Source organism: Cyanistes caeruleus, chromosome 17 (genome assembly GCF_971803275.1).
Source record: "Cyanistes caeruleus chromosome 17, bCyaCae1.hap1.1, whole genome shotgun sequence".
Lineage (NCBI taxonomy): Eukaryota > Metazoa > Chordata > Aves > Passeriformes > Paridae > Cyanistes > Cyanistes caeruleus.
The window spans coordinates 124,384-141,474 of NC_141717.1; the positions used below are offsets into that span (position 1 = coordinate 124,384).

At 50.6% G+C, this 17,091-nt stretch overlaps 2 long non-coding RNA genes across 2 annotated transcripts; both read right to left on the minus strand.

Annotated features, from left to right (window-relative positions):
- Positions 1-510: 510 nt before the first annotated feature.
- LOC147649969 (uncharacterized) lies at positions 511-6,141 on the minus strand. The gene is made up of 3 exons (XR_015277248.1): positions 3,599-6,141; positions 3,276-3,509; positions 511-2,984 (listed from the first exon to the last, which is right to left on the minus strand). It is a non-coding gene; the product is annotated as an uncharacterized LOC147649969 (long non-coding RNA).
- A 781-nt stretch (positions 6,142-6,922) lies between these two features.
- LOC147649970 (uncharacterized) lies at positions 6,923-16,146 on the minus strand. Its single transcript, XR_015277249.1, has 4 exons — positions 13,076-16,146; positions 12,753-12,986; positions 11,148-12,461; positions 6,923-7,987 (listed from the first exon to the last, which is right to left on the minus strand). It is a non-coding gene; the product is annotated as an uncharacterized LOC147649970 (long non-coding RNA).
- Positions 16,147-17,091: the final 945 nt, after the last annotated feature.

A 17,091-nucleotide genomic window follows, 5' to 3' on the forward strand; every position in this document is an offset into this window, starting at 1 on the left:
AGGCCAGGGATGGCCAGCAGAATCCAGTGCATGGGCTAGCGTGTCCCTGAGCAGGAAGTGCCCAGCCCGGCCCCAGGCTGGCAGCAGGGGCCCCACTCTGCCTGTGGGGAGCACCTGCCTGTTCTGCTGCTGGCATCGGTCTTCATCCCAAGACCATGTCTTCCTCCTTGTCTTTTAGATCAATATCCATCTCTTCAACATAATCTTTCGTTTCCACCTCCATCTCTTCCTCTGTCTCGTACATATCCACATCCATCTCTTGCTCTCCAGTATCCTCTCCGTCCACTTCCATGGCTTCTTCTCTATCAGTCTGTGTATCGACGTCCGTCTCCTCCTCTCCGTCTGTGCCAGCCTGCAGAGGTAGCAAAATTTCCCAGCCTGTCCCACAGAGCTCCAGCCCAGCCAGGCAGCTGCGGGGTGTCCGCCTCCGTGGAATAGTACCATAGCTCTTTTGGAACAAATGCAGACATCCTGCAGGGATGGAGAGCAAAATCCAAGCGATGGGGAGCTTTGGGGACTGCTGGGGGAATCAGGGAGCAGGTGGCAACAAGGTGACAGGGGTAGGCTTGGAGCAGGGTGAATGAAGAGCGTGCTGGCACAAGGAGCCAAGGGTTGTGTTGTGGCCGTTGCTGGATGCTGGAAGTTCTAGCTGGAGCGTGCACTGTGACATCACCGCCAGGAGTTCAGGCCCAGGCTGAAGTGGACAACGGAGACCGTAGAATGAATGATGGAATCCCTGGGTGCTTGGGCTTGGAAGGGACCCTAAAGACCATCTTGTTCCAAGCGGAGCGATCTTCCCCTAGAATAGGTTGCTCAGAGCCCCGCTCCCAGCTGGCCTTGGATGTTGCCAAGGATGGAGCATCCCCAGCCTCTGTGCACAGCCTGGGCCAGTGGCCCAGCAGCCGGAGTGGAAAAGAGCAGCTTCATTAGATCCAACTTCAAGCTCACTCCTGCAGTTGAAAGGCTTCTCCTCCCTGTGCCCATCTTTCCTAGAGCTGCAGGGAGGCCTCGCCAGCCCCCTTCTCTTTCCAGGCTGAGCATCCCCAGCCCCACACGGACAGCAGTCCGATGCGTGGCAGTCAAGGCTAAAGGGTAGCAAATGGCTACATCAGGAAGTGAGAGATGGAAGCTTTTGGAGATGGAAGCTTTACCTCTAAATGTAGAAAAGAAAGAGAAGTGGAGGGGGAAATGGTGGGACTCTGGCTCTGTTCTAACTGGCGAAGATTTTCTTTTCTTCTTTTCTGTCGTGCTAACCCAAGTTCTGTTGTTTGAAAGGAGGTTTAGCAAAATATCCATCGTCTTCTCCACTGCTGAAACACTGAACAACACCTGGGCAGGCTGAGGATGCAGAGCAAAACCTGCAAATATCTACTGCTGATCGTGATCCTGGGGAATGCAGCTAAAGCCAGCCAAAAGCAATTTCTGGAAAGTCAAGCCTGCTTTACGTTTTCTGGAGTTTGCTTGTGCCAACTTCACCAGTCATTTCTAAAAAAGGAAAAGAAACTCCAAGCAAAAGAGAGAAAAACACAAAGAAACCAACCCAAAGAAACCAATCAAACAAACAGATAAAACACCCCCAATCAAACCAAAGGCAATGAGAAGTTAGGACTAGTTGTAAGGATATCACAGCAGGCGAATGGCTGCTTCCTACTTGGATCACCATCCAAAGCCACCTAGAACAACTTGTCCAAAACATATCCAACAGGACAAATGGAAAAAGTGATCCATGGCAGCTCTGCATTGTGGTGAAGGATGAGCATGCAGTGGTCCAGATGCAGCATTGCTCACCCTCCAGGCTGCTGTTTGCTCTGCTGAAAGACTCTTGCAGGACTCTTGTGGCCCCTCTCCATGCAATGGAAATCCTTGCCACAGCTCTCAGTTGAGGCACTGGCATTTCCAGAGCCAGATTCAGGCACAATCCTACTGCCTGCTGAGCATCTGGGAAAGCTGCTGAGCATCTTCAGGCCTAGAAGCACAAAAGAGCTCAGGCTCTCCCCGAACTGGGTTTTCAGGGCAGCTTTCCATATCTCTGCAAGATTTCTTCATCCCTCAACACGTCTGACTTTATTATGTCCAACGATGCATTTGGGTTTCTTCCGTCCTCTTGTGTGCCCGTGAGTAACCTTCCACGTGGATGAAGGAGATTGTGTACAGGACAATTGATTGCGGCATTGCCATTTGGCTTCACTGTCACTCAGCTGAACACGGTCCTTATCTAAGAAGGACTTCCAAGAAATGGGTAGGAGTTTTGGCTGTGAGAGGAGCAGAAAGCACATTTTCTACAGCAAATTGCTAGCTGATGCACTTTCCTCCCTGCCAAAATAGTGATTGCCATTCATCTTCCTGGGAAGAATGTAAAGACCCATTCAGAGATGCCAGGTTCAGCTGGCCTGTGGCTTTGTGTGCCTCATTTCACATGTCCAATTTCAAGGGCCACTAAAAGAGACTCATGTTTGCCTTGCTACCCACAAGTGCTGTAGGTATTTCCAGGAGAAGAGGGAAAACATCGCTGTCCTGTGGTGTGGTAGAAATGCCACCACAACTGTGATTGTGTGAGCAAAGCCAGCCAGTGCTTTTTGGGGCAGCAGCAGCAGCTGAGAGTGTGGCAGAGCGGTTGTGATACTCTTTTTAGAGTCCTGCAAACATTGTTCCCGAAACAACCCACAGCTTTGCAAATGTGCCCGAAGAAAATGCAAAGAGAACTGGGGTGTGAAAATCAAAGACTGTTTATCTGTAGAAGAAAAGGAACAAGAATGAACTACACCACATATTTACACTGTAAGAATATTGGTAACAACAACAACAACAACCACAACAACAACAACAAACTATAGAACCTATTTACCTGAGAAGAGATCTAACAAAACTCTATGAAACGTATTTACAGACAACTTAAACAAACTCTAAAACCTCTATCCTGAACACAACAACTGTAAAACGTATGTACAGCAGGGTGGCATCTGTGTCTGTGATGTCCCTAAGTCCTGCAAGAAAAACAAGTAGCACGGTCAGTGCAGTCAGGCACGGAAGGGTGTTCCATGTGCTGCCGGGCTGGGACACTGGCCCAGTGGGACTCTGCTGCCAGAAGGGAGCCTGGCTGGGGGCTGTGGCCCAGGCACTGGAACAGGGCTTGTGTGGCCCACAGCAAGCCCAGGCCAGGCCAGGGATGGCCAGCAGAATCCAGTGCATGGGCTAGCGTGTCCCTGAGCAGGAAGTGCCCAGCCCGGCCCCAGGCTGGCAGCAGGGGCCCCACTCTGCCTGTGGGGAGCACCTGCCTGTTCTGCTGCTGGCATCGGTCTTCATCCCAAGACCATGTCTTGCTCCTTGTCTTTTAGATCAATATCCATCTCTTCAACATAATCTTTCGTTTCCACCTCCATCTCTTCCTCTGTCTCGTACATATCCACATCCATCTCTTGCTCTCCAGTATCCTCTCCGTCCACTTCCATGGCTTCTTCTCTATCAGTCTGTGTATCGACGTCCGTCTCCTCCTCTCCGTCTGTGCCAGCCTGCAGAGGTAGCAAAATTTCCCAGCCTGTCCCACAGAGCTCCAGCCCAGCCAGGCAGCTGCGGGGTGTCCGCCTCCGTGGAATAGTACCATAGCTCTTTTGGAACAAATGCAGACATCCTGCAGGGATGGAGAGCAAAATCCAAGCGATGGGGAGCTTTGGGGACTGCTGGGGGAATCAGGGAGCAGGTGGCAACAAGGTGACAGGGGTAGGCTTGGAGCAGGGTGAATGAAGAGCGTGCTGGCACAAGGAGCCAAGGGTTGTGTTGTGGCCGTTGCTGGATGCTGGAAGTTCTAGCTGGAGCGTGCACTGTGACATCACCGCCAGGAGTTCAGGCCCAGGCTGAAGTGGACAACGGAGACCGTAGAATGAATGATGGAATCCCTGGGTGCTTGGGCTTGGAAGGGACCCTAAAGACCATCTTGTTCCAAGCGGAGCGATCTTCCCCTAGAATAGGTTGCTCAGAGCCCCGCTCCCAGCTGGCCTTGGATGTTGCCAAGGATGGAGCATCCCCAGCCTCTGTGCACAGCCTGGGCCAGTGGCCCAGCAGCCGGAGTGGAAAAGAGCAGCTTCATTAGATCCAACTTCAAGCTCACTCCTGCAGTTGAAAGGCTTCTCCTCCCTGTGCCCATCTTTCCTAGAGCTGCAGGGAGGCCTCGCCAGCCCCCTTCTCTTTCCAGGCTGAGCATCCCCAGCCCCACACGGACAGCAGTCCGATGCGTGGCAGTCAAGGCTAAAGGGTAGCAAATGGCTACATCAGGAAGTGAGAGATGGAAGCTTTTGGAGATGGAAGCTTTACCTCTAAATGTAGAAAAGAAAGAGAAGTGGAGGGGGAAATGGTGGGACTCTGGCTCTGTTCTAACTGGCGAAGATTTTCTTTTCTTCTTTTCTGTCGTGCTAACCCAAGTTTTGTTGTTTGAAAGGAGGTTTAGCAAAATATCCATCGTCTTCTCCACTGCTGAAACACTGAACAACACCTGGGCAGGCTGAGGATGCAGAGCAAAACCTGCAAATATCTACTGCTGATCGTGATCCTGGGGAATGCAGCTAAAGCCAGCCAAAAGCAATTTCTGGAAAGTCAAGCCTGCTTTACGTTTTCTGGAGTTTGCTTGTGCCAACTTCACCAGTCATTTCTAAAAAAGGAAAAGAAACTCCAAGCAAAACAAAGAAAAACACAAAGAAACCAACCCAAAGAAACCAATCAAACAAACAGATAAAACACCCCCAATCAAACCAAAGGCAATGAGAAGTTAGGACTAGTTGTAAGGATATCACAGCAGGCGAATGGCTGCTTCCTACTTGGATCACCATCCAAAGCCACCTAGAACAACTTCTCCAAAACATATCCAACAGGACAAATGGAAAAAGTGATCCATGGCAGCTCTGCATTGTGGTGAAGGATGAGCATGCAGTGGTCCAGATGCAGCACTGCCCACCCTCCAGGCTGCTGTTTGCTCTGCTGAATGACTCTTGCAGGACTCTTGTGGCCCCTCTCCATGCAATGGAAATCCTTGCCACAGCTCTCAGTTGAGGCACTGGCATTTCCAGAGCCAGATTCAGGCACAATCCTACTGCCTGCTGAGCATCTGGGAAAGGTGCTGAGCATCTTCAGGCCTAGAAGCACAAAAGAGCTCAGGCTCTCCCCGAACTGGGTTTTCAGGGCAGCTTTCCATATCTCTGCAAGATTTCTTCATCCCTCAACACGTCTGACTTTATTATGTCCAACGATGCATTTGGGTTTCTTCCGTCCTCTTGTGTGCCCGTGAGTAACCTTCCACGTGGATGAAGGAGATTGTGTACAGGACAATTGATTGCGGCATTGCCATTTGGCTTCACTGTCACTCAGCTGAACACGGTCCTTATCTAAGAAGGACTTCCAAGAAATGGGTAGGAGTTTTGGCTGTGAGAGGAGCAGAAAGCACATTTTCTACAGCAAATTGCTAGCTGATGCACTTTCCTCCCTGCCAAAATAGTGATTGCCATTCATCTTCCTGGGAAGAATGTAAAGACCCATTCAGAGATGCCAGGTTCAGCTGGCCTGTGGCTTTGTGTGCCTCATTTCACATGTCCAATTTCAAGGGCCACTAAAAGAGACTCATGTTTGCCTTGCTACCCACAAGTGCTGTAGGTATTTCCAGGAGAAGAGGGAAAACATCGCTGTCCTGTGGTGTGGTAGAAATGCCACCACAACTGTGATTGTGTGAGCAAAGCCAGCCAGTGCTTTTTGGGGCAGCAGCAGCAGCTGAGAGTGTGGCAGAGCGGTTGTGATACTCTTTTTAGAGTCCTGCAAACATTGTTCCCGAAACAACCCACAGCTTTGCAAATGTGCCCGAAGAAAATGCAAAGAGAACTGGGGTGTGAAAATCAAAGACTGTTTATCTGTAGAAGAAAAGGAACAAGAATGAACTACACCACATATTTACACTGTAAGAATATTGGTAACAACAACAACAACAACCACAACAACAACAACAAACTATAGAACCTATTTACCTGAGAAGAGATCTAACAAAACTCTATGAAACGTATTTACAGACAACTTAAACAAACTCTAAAACCTCTATCCTGAACACAACAACTGTAAAACGTATGTACAGCAGGGTGGCATCTGTGTCTGTGATGTCCCTAAGTCCTGGAAGAAAAACAAGTAGCACGGTCAGTGCAGTCAGGCACGGAAGGGTGTTCCATGTGCTGCCGGGCTGGGACACTGGCCCAGTGGGACTCTGCTGCCAGAAGGGAGCCTGGCTGGGGGCTGTGGCCCAGGCACTGGAACAGGGCTTGTGTGGCCCACAGCAAGCCCAGGCCAGGCCAGGGATGGCCAGCAGAATCCAGTGCATGGGCTAGCGTGTCCCTGAGCAGGAAGTGCCCAGCCCGGCCCCAGGCTGGCAGCAGGGGCCCCACTCTGCCTGTGGGGAGCACCTGCCTGTTCTGCTGCTGGCATCGGTCTTCATCCCAAGACCATGTCTTCCTCCTTGTCTTTTAGATCAATATCCATCTCTTCAACATAATCTTTCGTTTCCACCTCCATCTCTTCCTCTGTCTCGTACATATCCACATCCATCTCTTGCTCTCCAGTATCCTCTCCGTCCACTTCCATGGCTTCTTCTCTATCAGTCTGTGTATCGACGTCCGTCTCCTCCTCTCCGTCTGTGCCAGCCTGCAGAGGTAGCAAAATTTCCCAGCCTGTCCCACAGAGCTCCAGCCCAGCCAGGCAGCTGCGGGGTGTCCGCCTCCGTGGAATAGTACCATAGCTCTTTTGGAACAAATGCAGACATCCTGCAGGGATGGAGAGCAAAATCCAAGCGATGGGGAGCTTTGGGGACTGCTGGGGGAATCAGGGAGCAGGTGGCAACAAGGTGACAGGGGTAGGCTTGGAGCAGGGTGAATGAAGAGCGTGCTGGCACAAGGAGCCAAGGGTTGTGTTGTGGCCGTTGCTGGATGCTGGAAGTTCTAGCTGGAGCGTGCACTGTGACATCACCGCCAAGAGTTCAGGCCCAGGCTGAAGTGGACAACGGAGACCGTAGAATGAATGATGGAATCCCTGGGTGCTTGGGCTTGGAAGGGACCCTAAAGACCATCTTGTTCCAAGCGGAGCGATCTTCCCCTAGAATAGGTTGCTCAGAGCCCCGCTCCCAGCTGGCCTTGGATGTTGCCAAGGATGGAGCATCCCCAGCCTCTGTGCACAGCCTGGGCCAGTGGCCCAGCAGCCGGAGTGGAAAAGAGCAGCTTCATTAGATCCAACTTCAAGCTCACTCCTGCAGTTGAAAGGCTTCTCCTCCCTGTGCCCATCTTTCCTAGAGCTGCAGGGAGGCCTCGCCAGCCCCCTTCTCTTTCCAGGCTGAGCATCCCCAGCCCCACACGGACAGCAGTCCGATGCGTGGCAGTCAAGGCTAAAGGGTAGCAAATGGCTACATCAGGAAGTGAGAGATGGAAGCTTTTGGAGATGGAAGCTTTACCTCTAAATGTAGAAAAGAAAGAGAAGTGGAGGGGGAAATGGTGGGACTCTGGCTCTGTTCTAACTGGCGAAGATTTTCTTTTCTTCTTTTCTGTCGTGCTAACCCAAGTTTTGTTGTTTGAAAGGAGGTTTAGCAAAATATCCATCGTCTTCTCCACTGCTGAAACACTGAACAACACCTGGGCAGGCTGAGGATGCAGAGCAAAACCTGCAAATATCTACTGCTGATCGTGATCCTGGGGAATGCAGCTAAAGCCAGCCAAAAGCAATTTCTGGAAAGTCAAGCCTGCTTTACGTTTTCTGGAGTTTGGTTGTGCCAACTTCACCAGTCATTTCTAAAAAAGGAAAAGAAACTCCAAGCAAAACAGAGAAAAACACAAAGAAACCAACCCAAAGAAACCAATCAAACAAACAGATAAAACACCCCCAATCAAACCAAAGGCAATGAGAAGTTAGGACTAGTTGTAAGGATATCACAGCAGGCGAATGGCTGCTTCCTACTTGGATCACCATCCAAAGCCACCTAGAACAACTTGTCCAAAACATATCCAACAGGACAAATGGAAAAAGTGATCCATGGCAGCTCTGCATTGTGGTGAAGGATGAGCATGCAGTGGTCCAGATGCAGCATTGCTCACCCTCCAGGCTGCTGTTTGCTCTGCTGAAAGACTCTTGCAGGACTCTTGTGGCCCCTCTCCATGCAATGGAAATCATTGCCACAGCTCTCAGTTGAGGCACTGGCATTTCCAGAGCCAGATTCAGGCACAATCCTACTGCCTGCTGAGCATCTGGGAAAGGTGCTGAGCATCTTCAGGCCTAGAAGCACAAAAGAGCTCAGGCTCTCCCCGAACTGGGTTTTCAGGGCAGCTTTCCATATCTCTGCAAGATTTCTTCATCCCTCAACACGTCTGACTTTATTATGTCCAACGATGCATTTGGGTTTCTTCCGTCCTCTTGTGTGCCCGTGAGTAACCTTCCACGTGGATGAAGGAGATTGTGTACAGGACAATTGATTGCGGCATTGCCATTTGGCTTCACTGTCACTCAGCTGAACACGGTCCTTATCTAAGAAGGACTTCCAAGAAATGGGTAGGAGTTTTGGCTGTGAGAGGAGCAGAAAGCACATTTTCTACAGCAAATTGCTAGCTGATGCACTTTCCTCCCTGCCAAAATAGTGATTGCCATTCATCTTCCTGGGAAGAATGTAAAGACCCATTCAGAGATGCCAGGTTCAGCTGGCCTGTGGCTTTGTGTGCCTCATTTCACATGTCCAATTTCAAGGGCCACTAAAAGAGACTCATGTTTGCCTTGCTACCCACAAGTGCTGTAGGTATTTCCAGGAGAAGAGGGAAAACATCGCTGTCCTGTGGTGTGGTAGAAATGCCACCACAACTGTGATTGTGTGAGCAAAGCCAGCCAGTGCTTTTTGGGGCAGCAGCAGCAGCTGAGAGTGTGGCAGAGCGGTTGTGATACTCTTTTTAGAGTCCTGCAAACATTGTTCCCGAAACAACCCACAGCTTTGCAAATGTGCCCGAAGAAAATGCAAAGAGAACTGGGGTGTGAAAATCAAAGACTGTTTATCTGTAGAAGAAAAGGAACAAGAATGAACTACACCACATATTTACACTGTAAGAATATTGGTAACAACAACAACAACAACAACCACAACAACAACAACAAACTATAGAACCTATTTACCTGAGAAGAGATCTAACAAAACTCTATGAAACGTATTTACAGACAACTTAAACAAACTCTAAAACCTCTATCCTGAACACAACAACTGTAAAACGTATGTACAGCAGGGTGGCATCTGTGTCTGTGATGTCCCTAAGTCCTGCAAGAAAAACAAGTAGCACGGTCAGTGCAGTCAGGCACGGAAGGGTGTTCCATGTGCTGCTGGGCTGGGACACTGGCCCAGTGGGACTCTGCTGCCAGAAGGGAGCCTGGCTGGGGGCTGTGGCCCAGGCACTGGAACAGGGCTTGTGTGGCCCACAGCAAGCCCAGGCCAGGCCAGGGATGGCCAGCAGAATCCAGTGCATGGGCTAGCGTGTCCCTGAGCAGGAAGTGCCCAGCCCGGCCCCAGGCTGGCAGCAGGGGCCCCACTCTGCCTGTGGGGAGCACCTGCCTGTTCTGCTGCTGGCATCGGTCTTCATCCCAAGACCATGTCTTGCTCCTTGTCTTTTAGATCAATATCCATCTCTTCAACATAATCTTTCGTTTCCACCTCCATCTCTTCCTCTGTCTCGTACATATCCACATCCATCTCTTGCTCTCCAGTATCCTCTCCGTCCACTTCCATGGCTTCTTCTCTATCAGTCTGTGTATCGACGTCCGTCTCCTCCTCTCCGTCTGTGCCAGCCTGCAGAGGTAGCAAAATTTCCCAGCCTGTCCCACAGAGCTCCAGCCCAGCCAGGCAGCTGCGGGGTGTCCGCCTCCGTGGAATAGTACCATAGCTCTTTTGGAACAAATGCAGACATCCTGCAGGGATGGAGAGCAAAATCCAAGCGATGGGGAGCTTTGGGGACTGCTGGGGGAATCAGGGAGCAGGTGGCAACAAGGTGACAGGGGTAGGCTTGGAGCAGGGTGAATGAAGAGCGTGCTGGCACAAGGAGCCAAGGGTTGTGTTGTGGCCGTTGCTGGATGCTGGAAGTTCTAGCTGGAGCGTGCACTGTGACATCACCGCCAGGAGTTCAGGCCCAGGCTGAAGTGGACAACGGAGACCGTAGAATGAATGATGGAATCCCTGGGTGCTTGGGCTTGGAAGGGACCCTAAAGACCATCTTGTTCCAAGCGGAGCGATCTTCCCCTAGAATAGGTTGCTCAGAGCCCCGCTCCCAGCTGGCCTTGGATGTTGCCAAGGATGGAGCATCCCCAGCCTCTGTGCACAGCCTGGGCCAGTGGCCCAGCAGCCGGAGTGGAAAAGAGCAGCTTCATTAGATCCAACTTCAAGCTCACTCCTGCAGTTGAAAGGCTTCTCCTCCCTGTGCCCATCTTTCCTAGAGCTGCAGGGAGGCCTCGCCAGCCCCCTTCTCTTTCCAGGCTGAGCATCCCCAGCCCCACACGGACAGCAGTCCGATGCGTGGCAGTCAAGGCTAAAGGGTAGCAAATGGCTACATCAGGAAGTGAGAGATGGAAGCTTTTGGAGATGGAAGCTTTACCTCTAAATGTAGAAAAGAAAGAGAAGTGGAGGGGGAAATGGTGGGACTCTGGCTCTGTTCTAACTGGCGAAGATTTTCTTTTCTTCTTTTCTGTCGTGCTAACCCAAGTTTTGTTGTTTGAAAGGAGGTTTAGCAAAATATCCATCGTCTTCTCCACTGCTGAAACACTGAACAACACCTGGGCAGGCTGAGGATGCAGAGCAAAACCTGCAAATATCTACTGCTGATCGTGATCCTGGGGAATGCAGCTAAAGCCAGCCAAAAGCAATTTCTGGAAAGTCAAGCCTGCTTTACGTTTTCTGGAGTTTGCTTGTGCCAACTTCACCAGTCATTTCTAAAAAAGGAAAAGAAACTCCAAGCAAAACAAAGAAAAACACAAAGAAACCAACCCAAAGAAACCAATCAAACAAACAGATAAAACACCCCCAATCAAACCAAAGGCAATGAGAAGTTAGGACTAGTTGTAAGGATATCACAGCAGGCGAATGGCTGCTTCCTACTTGGATCACCATCCAAAGCCACCTAGAACAACTTCTCCAAAACATATCCAACAGGACAAATGGAAAAAGTGATCCATGGCAGCTCTGCATTGTGGTGAAGGATGAGCATGCAGTGGTCCAGATGCAGCATTGCCCACCCTCCAGGCTGCTGTTTGCTCTGCTGAAAGACTCTTGCAGGACTCTTGTGGCCCCTCTCCATGCAATGGAAATCCTTGCCACAGCTCTCAGTTGAGGCACTGGCATTTCCAGAGCCAGATTCAGGCACAATCCTACTGCCTGCTGAGCATCTGGGAAAGCTGCTGAGCATCTTCAGGCCTAGAAGCACAAAAGAGCTCAGGCTCTCCCCGAACTGGGTTTTCAGGGCAGCTTTCCATATCTCTGCAAGATTTCTTCATCCCTCAACACGTCTGACTTTATTATGTCCAACGATGCATTTGGGTTTCTTCCGTCCTCTTGTGTGCCCGTGAGTAACCTTCCACGTGGATGAAGGAGATTGTGTACAGGACAATTGATTGCGGCATTGCCATTTGGCTTCACTGTCACTCAGTTGAACACGGTCCTTATCTAAGAAGGACTTCCAAGAAATGGGAAGGAGTTTTGGCTGTGAGAGGAGCAGAAAGCACATTTTCTACAGCAAATTGCTAGCTGATGCACTTTCCTCCCTGCCAAAATAGTGATTGCCATTCATCTTCCTGGGAAGAATGTAAAGACCCATTCAGAGATGCCAGGTTCAGCTGGCCTGTGGCTTTGTGTGCCTCATTTCACATGTCCAATTTCAAGGGCCACTAAAAGAGGCTCATGTTTGCCTTGCTACCCACAAGTGCTGTAGGTATTTCCAGGAGAAGAGGGAAAACATCGCTGTCCTGTGGTGTGGTAGAAATGCCACCACAACTGTGATTGTGTGAGCAAAGCCAGCCAGTGCTTTTTGGGGCAGCAGCAGCAGCTGAGAGTGTGGCAGAGCGGTTGTGATACTCTTTTTAGAGTCCTGCAAACATTGTTCCCGAAACAACCCACAGCTTTGCAAATGTGCCCGAAGAAAATGCAAAGAGAACTGGGGTGTGAAAATCAAAGACTGTTTATCTGTAGAAGAAAAGGAACAAGAATGAACTACACCACATATTTACACTGTAAGAATATTGGTAACAACAACAACAACAACAACCACAACAACAACAACAAACTATAGAACCTATTTACCTGAGAAGAGATCTAACAAAACTCTATGAAACGTATTTACAGACAACTTAAACAAACTCTAAAACCTCTATCCTGAACACAACAACTGTAAAACGTATGTACAGCAGGGTGGCATCTGTGTCTGTGATGTCCCTAAGTCCTGCAAGAAAAACAAGTAGCACGGTCAGTGCAGTCAGGCACGGAAGGGTGTTCCATGTGCTGCTGGGCTGGGACACTGGCCCAGTGGGACTCTGCTGCCAGAAGGGAGCCTGGCTGGGGGCTGTGGCCCAGGCACTGGAACAGGGCTTGTGTGGCCCACAGCAAGCCCAGGCCAGGCCAGGGATGGCCAGCAGAATCCAGTGCATGGGCTAGCGTGTCCCTGAGCAGGAAGTGCCCAGCCCGGCCCCAGGCTGGCAGCAGGGGCCCCACTCTGCCTGTGGGGAGCACCTGCCTGTTCTGCTGCTGGCATCGGTCTTCATCCCAAGACCATGTCTTGCTCCTTGTCTTTTAGATCAATATCCATCTCTTCAACATAATCTTTCGTTTCCACCTCCATCTCTTCCTCTGTCTCGTACATATCCACATCCATCTCTTGCTCTCCAGTATCCTCTCCGTCCACTTCCATGGCTTCTTCTCTATCAGTCTGTGTATCGACGTCCGTCTCCTCCTCTCCGTCTGTGCCAGCCTGCAGAGGTAGCAAAATTTCCCAGCCTGTCCCACAGAGCTCCAGCCCAGCCAGGCAGCTGCGGGGTGTCCGCCTCCGTGGAATAGTACCATAGCTCTTTTGGAACAAATGCAGACATCCTGCAGGGATGGAGAGCAAAATCCAAGCGATGGGGAGCTTTGGGGACTGCTGGGGGAATCAGGGAGCAGGTGGCAACAAGGTGACAGGGGTAGGCTTGGAGCAGGGTGAATGAAGAGCGTGCTGGCACAAGGAGCCAAGGGTTGTGTTGTGGCCGTTGCTGGATGCTGGAAGTTCTAGCTGGAGCGTGCACTGTGACATCACCGCCAGGAGTTCAGGCCCAGGCTGAAGTGGACAACGGAGACCGTAGAATGAATGATGGAATCCCTGGGTGCTTGGGCTTGGAAGGGACCCTAAAGACCATCTTGTTCCAAGCGGAGCGATCTTCCCCTAGAATAGGTTGCTCAGAGCCCCGCTCCCAGCTGGCCTTGGATGTTGCCAAGGATGGAGCATCCCCAGCCTCTGTGCACAGCCTGGGCCAGTGGCCCAGCAGCCGGAGTGGAAAAGAGCAGCTTCATTAGATCCAACTTCAAGCTCACTCCTGCAGTTGAAAGGCTTCTCCTCCCTGTGCCCATCTTTCCTAGAGCTGCAGGGAGGCCTCGCCAGCCCCCTTCTCTTTCCAGGCTGAGCATCCCCAGCCCCACACGGACAGCAGTCCGATGCGTGGCAGTCAAGGCTAAAGGGTAGCAAATGGCTACATCAGGAAGTGAGAGATGGAAGCTTTTGGAGATGGAAGCTTTACCTCTAAATGTAGAAAAGAAAGAGAAGTGGAGGGGGAAATGGTGGGACTCTGGCTCTGTTCTAACTGGCGAAGATTTTCTTTTCTTCTTTTCTGTCGTGCTAACCCAAGTTTTGTTGTTTGAAAGGAGGTTTAGCAAAATATCCATCGTCTTCTCCACTGCTGAAACACTGAACAACACCTGGGCAGGCTGAGGATGCAGAGCAAAACCTGCAAATATCTACTGCTGATCGTGATCCTGGGGAATGCAGCTAAAGCCAGCCAAAAGCAATTTCTGGAAAGTCAAGCCTGCTTTACGTTTTCTGGAGTTTGGTTGTGCCAACTTCACCAGTCATTTCTAAAAAAGGAAAAGAAACTCCAAGCAAAACAAAGAAAAACACAAAGAAACCAACCCAAAGAAACCAATCAAACAAACAGATAAAACACCCCCAATCAAACCAAAGGCAATGAGAAGTTAGGACTAGTTGTAAGGATATCACAGCAGGCGAATGGCTGCTTCCTACTTGGATCACCATCCAAAGCCACCTAGAACAACTTGTCCAAAACATATCCAACAGGACAAATGGAAAAAGTGATCCATGGCAGCTCTGCATTGTGGTGAAGGATGAGCATGCAGTGGTCCAGATGCAGCATTGCCCACCCTCCAGGCTGCTGTTTGCTCTGCTGAAAGACTCTTGCAGGACTCTTGTGGCCCCTCTCCATGCAATGGAAATCCTTGCCACAGCTCTCAGTTGAGGCACTGGCATTTCCAGAGCCAGATTCAGGCACAATCCTACTGCCTGCTGAGCATCTGGGAAAGCTGCTGAGCATCTTCAGGCCTAGAAGCACAAAAGAGCTCAGGCTCTCCCCGAACTGGGTTTTCAGGGCAGCTTTCCATATCTCTGCAAGATTTCTTCATCCCTCAACACGTCTGACTTTATTATGTCCAACGATGCATTTGGGTTTCTTCCGTCCTCTTGTGTGCCCGTGAGTAACCTTCCACGTGGATGAAGGAGATTGTGTACAGGACAATTGATTGCGGCATTGCCATTTGGCTTCACTGTCACTCAGTTGAACACGGTCCTTATCTAAGAAGGACTTCCAAGAAATGGGAAGGAGTTTTGGCTGTGAGAGGAGCAGAAAGCACATTTTCTACAGCAAATTGCTAGCTGATGCACTTTCCTCCCTGCCAAAATAGTGATTGCCATTCATCTTCCTGGGAAGAATGTAAAGACCCATTCAGAGATGCCAGGTTCAGCTGGCCTGTGGCTTTGTGTGCCTCATTTCACATGTCCAATTTCAAGGGCCACTAAAAGAGGCTCATGTTTGCCTTGCTACCCACAAGTGCTGTAGGTATTTCCAGGAGAAGAGGGAAAACATCGCTGTCCTGTGGTGTGGTAGAAATGCCACCACAACTGTGATTGTGTGAGCAAAGCCAGCCAGTGCTTTTTGGGGCAGCAGCAGCAGCTGAGAGTGTGGCAGAGCGGTTGTGATACTCTTTTTAGAGTCCTGCAAACATTGTTCCCGAAACAACCCACAGCTTTGCAAATGTGCCCGAAGAAAATGCAAAGAGAACTGGGGTGTGAAAATCAAAGACTGTTTATCTGTAGAAGAAAAGGAACAAGAATGAACTACACCACATATTTACACTGTAAGAATATTGGTAACAACAACAACAACAACAACCACAACAACAACAACAAACTATAGAACCTATTTACCTGAGAACAGCTCTAACAAAACTCTATGAAACGTATTTACAGACAACTTAAACAAACTCTAAAACCTCTATCCTGAACACAACAACTGTAAAACGTATGTACAGCAGGGTGGCATCTGTGTCTGTGATGTCCCTAAGTCCTGCAAGAAAAACAAGTAGCACGGTCAGTGCAGTCAGGCACGGAAGGGTGTTCCATGTGCTGCTGGGCTGGGACACTGGCCCAGTGGGACTCTGCTGCCAGAAGGGAGCCTGGCTGGGGGCTGTGGCCCAGGCACTGGAACAGGGCTTGTGTGGCCCACAGCAAGCCCAGGCCAGGCCAGGGATGGCCAGCAGAATCCAGTGCATGGGCTAGCGTGTCCCTGAGCAGGAAGTGCCCAGCCCGGCCCCAGGCTGGCAGCAGGGGCCCCACTCTGCCTGTGGGGAGCACCTGCCTGTTCTGCTGCTGGCATCGGTCTTCATCCCAAGACCATGTCTTGCTCCTTGTCTTTTAGATCAATATCCATCTCTTCAACATAATCTTTCGTTTCCACCTCCATCTCTTCCTCTGTCTCGTACATATCCACATCCATCTCTTGCTCTCCAGTATCCTCTCCGTCCACTTCCATGGCTTCTTCTCTATCAGTCTGTGTATCGACGTCCGTCTCCTCCTCTCCGTCTGTGCCAGCCTGCAGAGGTAGCAAAATTTCCCAGCCTGTCCCACAGAGCTCCAGCCCAGCCAGGCAGCTGCGGGGTGTCCGCCTCCGTGGAATAGTACCATAGCTCTTTTGGAACAAATGCAGACATCCTGCAGGGATGGAGAGCAAAATCCAAGCGATGGGGAGCTTTGGGGACTGCTGGGGGAATCAGGGAGCAGGTGGCAACAAGGTGACAGGGGTAGGCTTGGAGCAGGGTGAATGAAGAGCGTGCTGGCACAAGGAGCCAAGGGTTGTGTTGTGGCCGTTGCTGGATGCTGGAAGTTCTAGCTGGAGCGTGCACTGTGACATCACCGCCAGGAGTTCAGGCCCAGGCTGAAGTGGACAACGGAGACCGTAGAATGAATGATGGAATCCCTGGGTGCTTGGGCTTGGAAGGGACCCTAAAGACCATCTTGTTCCAAGCGGAGCGATCTTCCCCTAGAATAGGTTGCTCAGAGCCCCGCTCCCAGCTGGCCTTGGATGTTGCCAAGGATGGAGCATCCCCAGCCTCTGTGCACAGCCTGGGCCAGTGGCCCAGCAGCCGGAGTGGAAAAGAGCAGCTTCATTAGATCCAACTTCAAGCTCACTCCTGCAGTTGAAAGGCTTCTCCTCCCTGTGCCCATCTTTCCTAGAGCTGCAGGGAGGCCTCGCCAGCCCCCTTCTCTTTCCAGGCTGAGCATCCCCAGCCCCACACGGACAGCAGTCCGATGCGTGGCAGTCAAGGCTAAAGGGTAGCAAATGGCTACATCAGGAAGTGAGAGATGGAAGCTTTTGGAGATGGAAGCTTTACCTCTAAATGTAGAAAAGAAAGAGAAGTGGAGGGGGAAATGGTGGGACTCTGGCTCTGTTCTAACTGGCGAAGATTTTCTTTTCTTCTTTTCTGTCGTGCTAACCCAAGTTCTGTTGTTTGAAAGGAGGTTTAGCAAAATATCCATC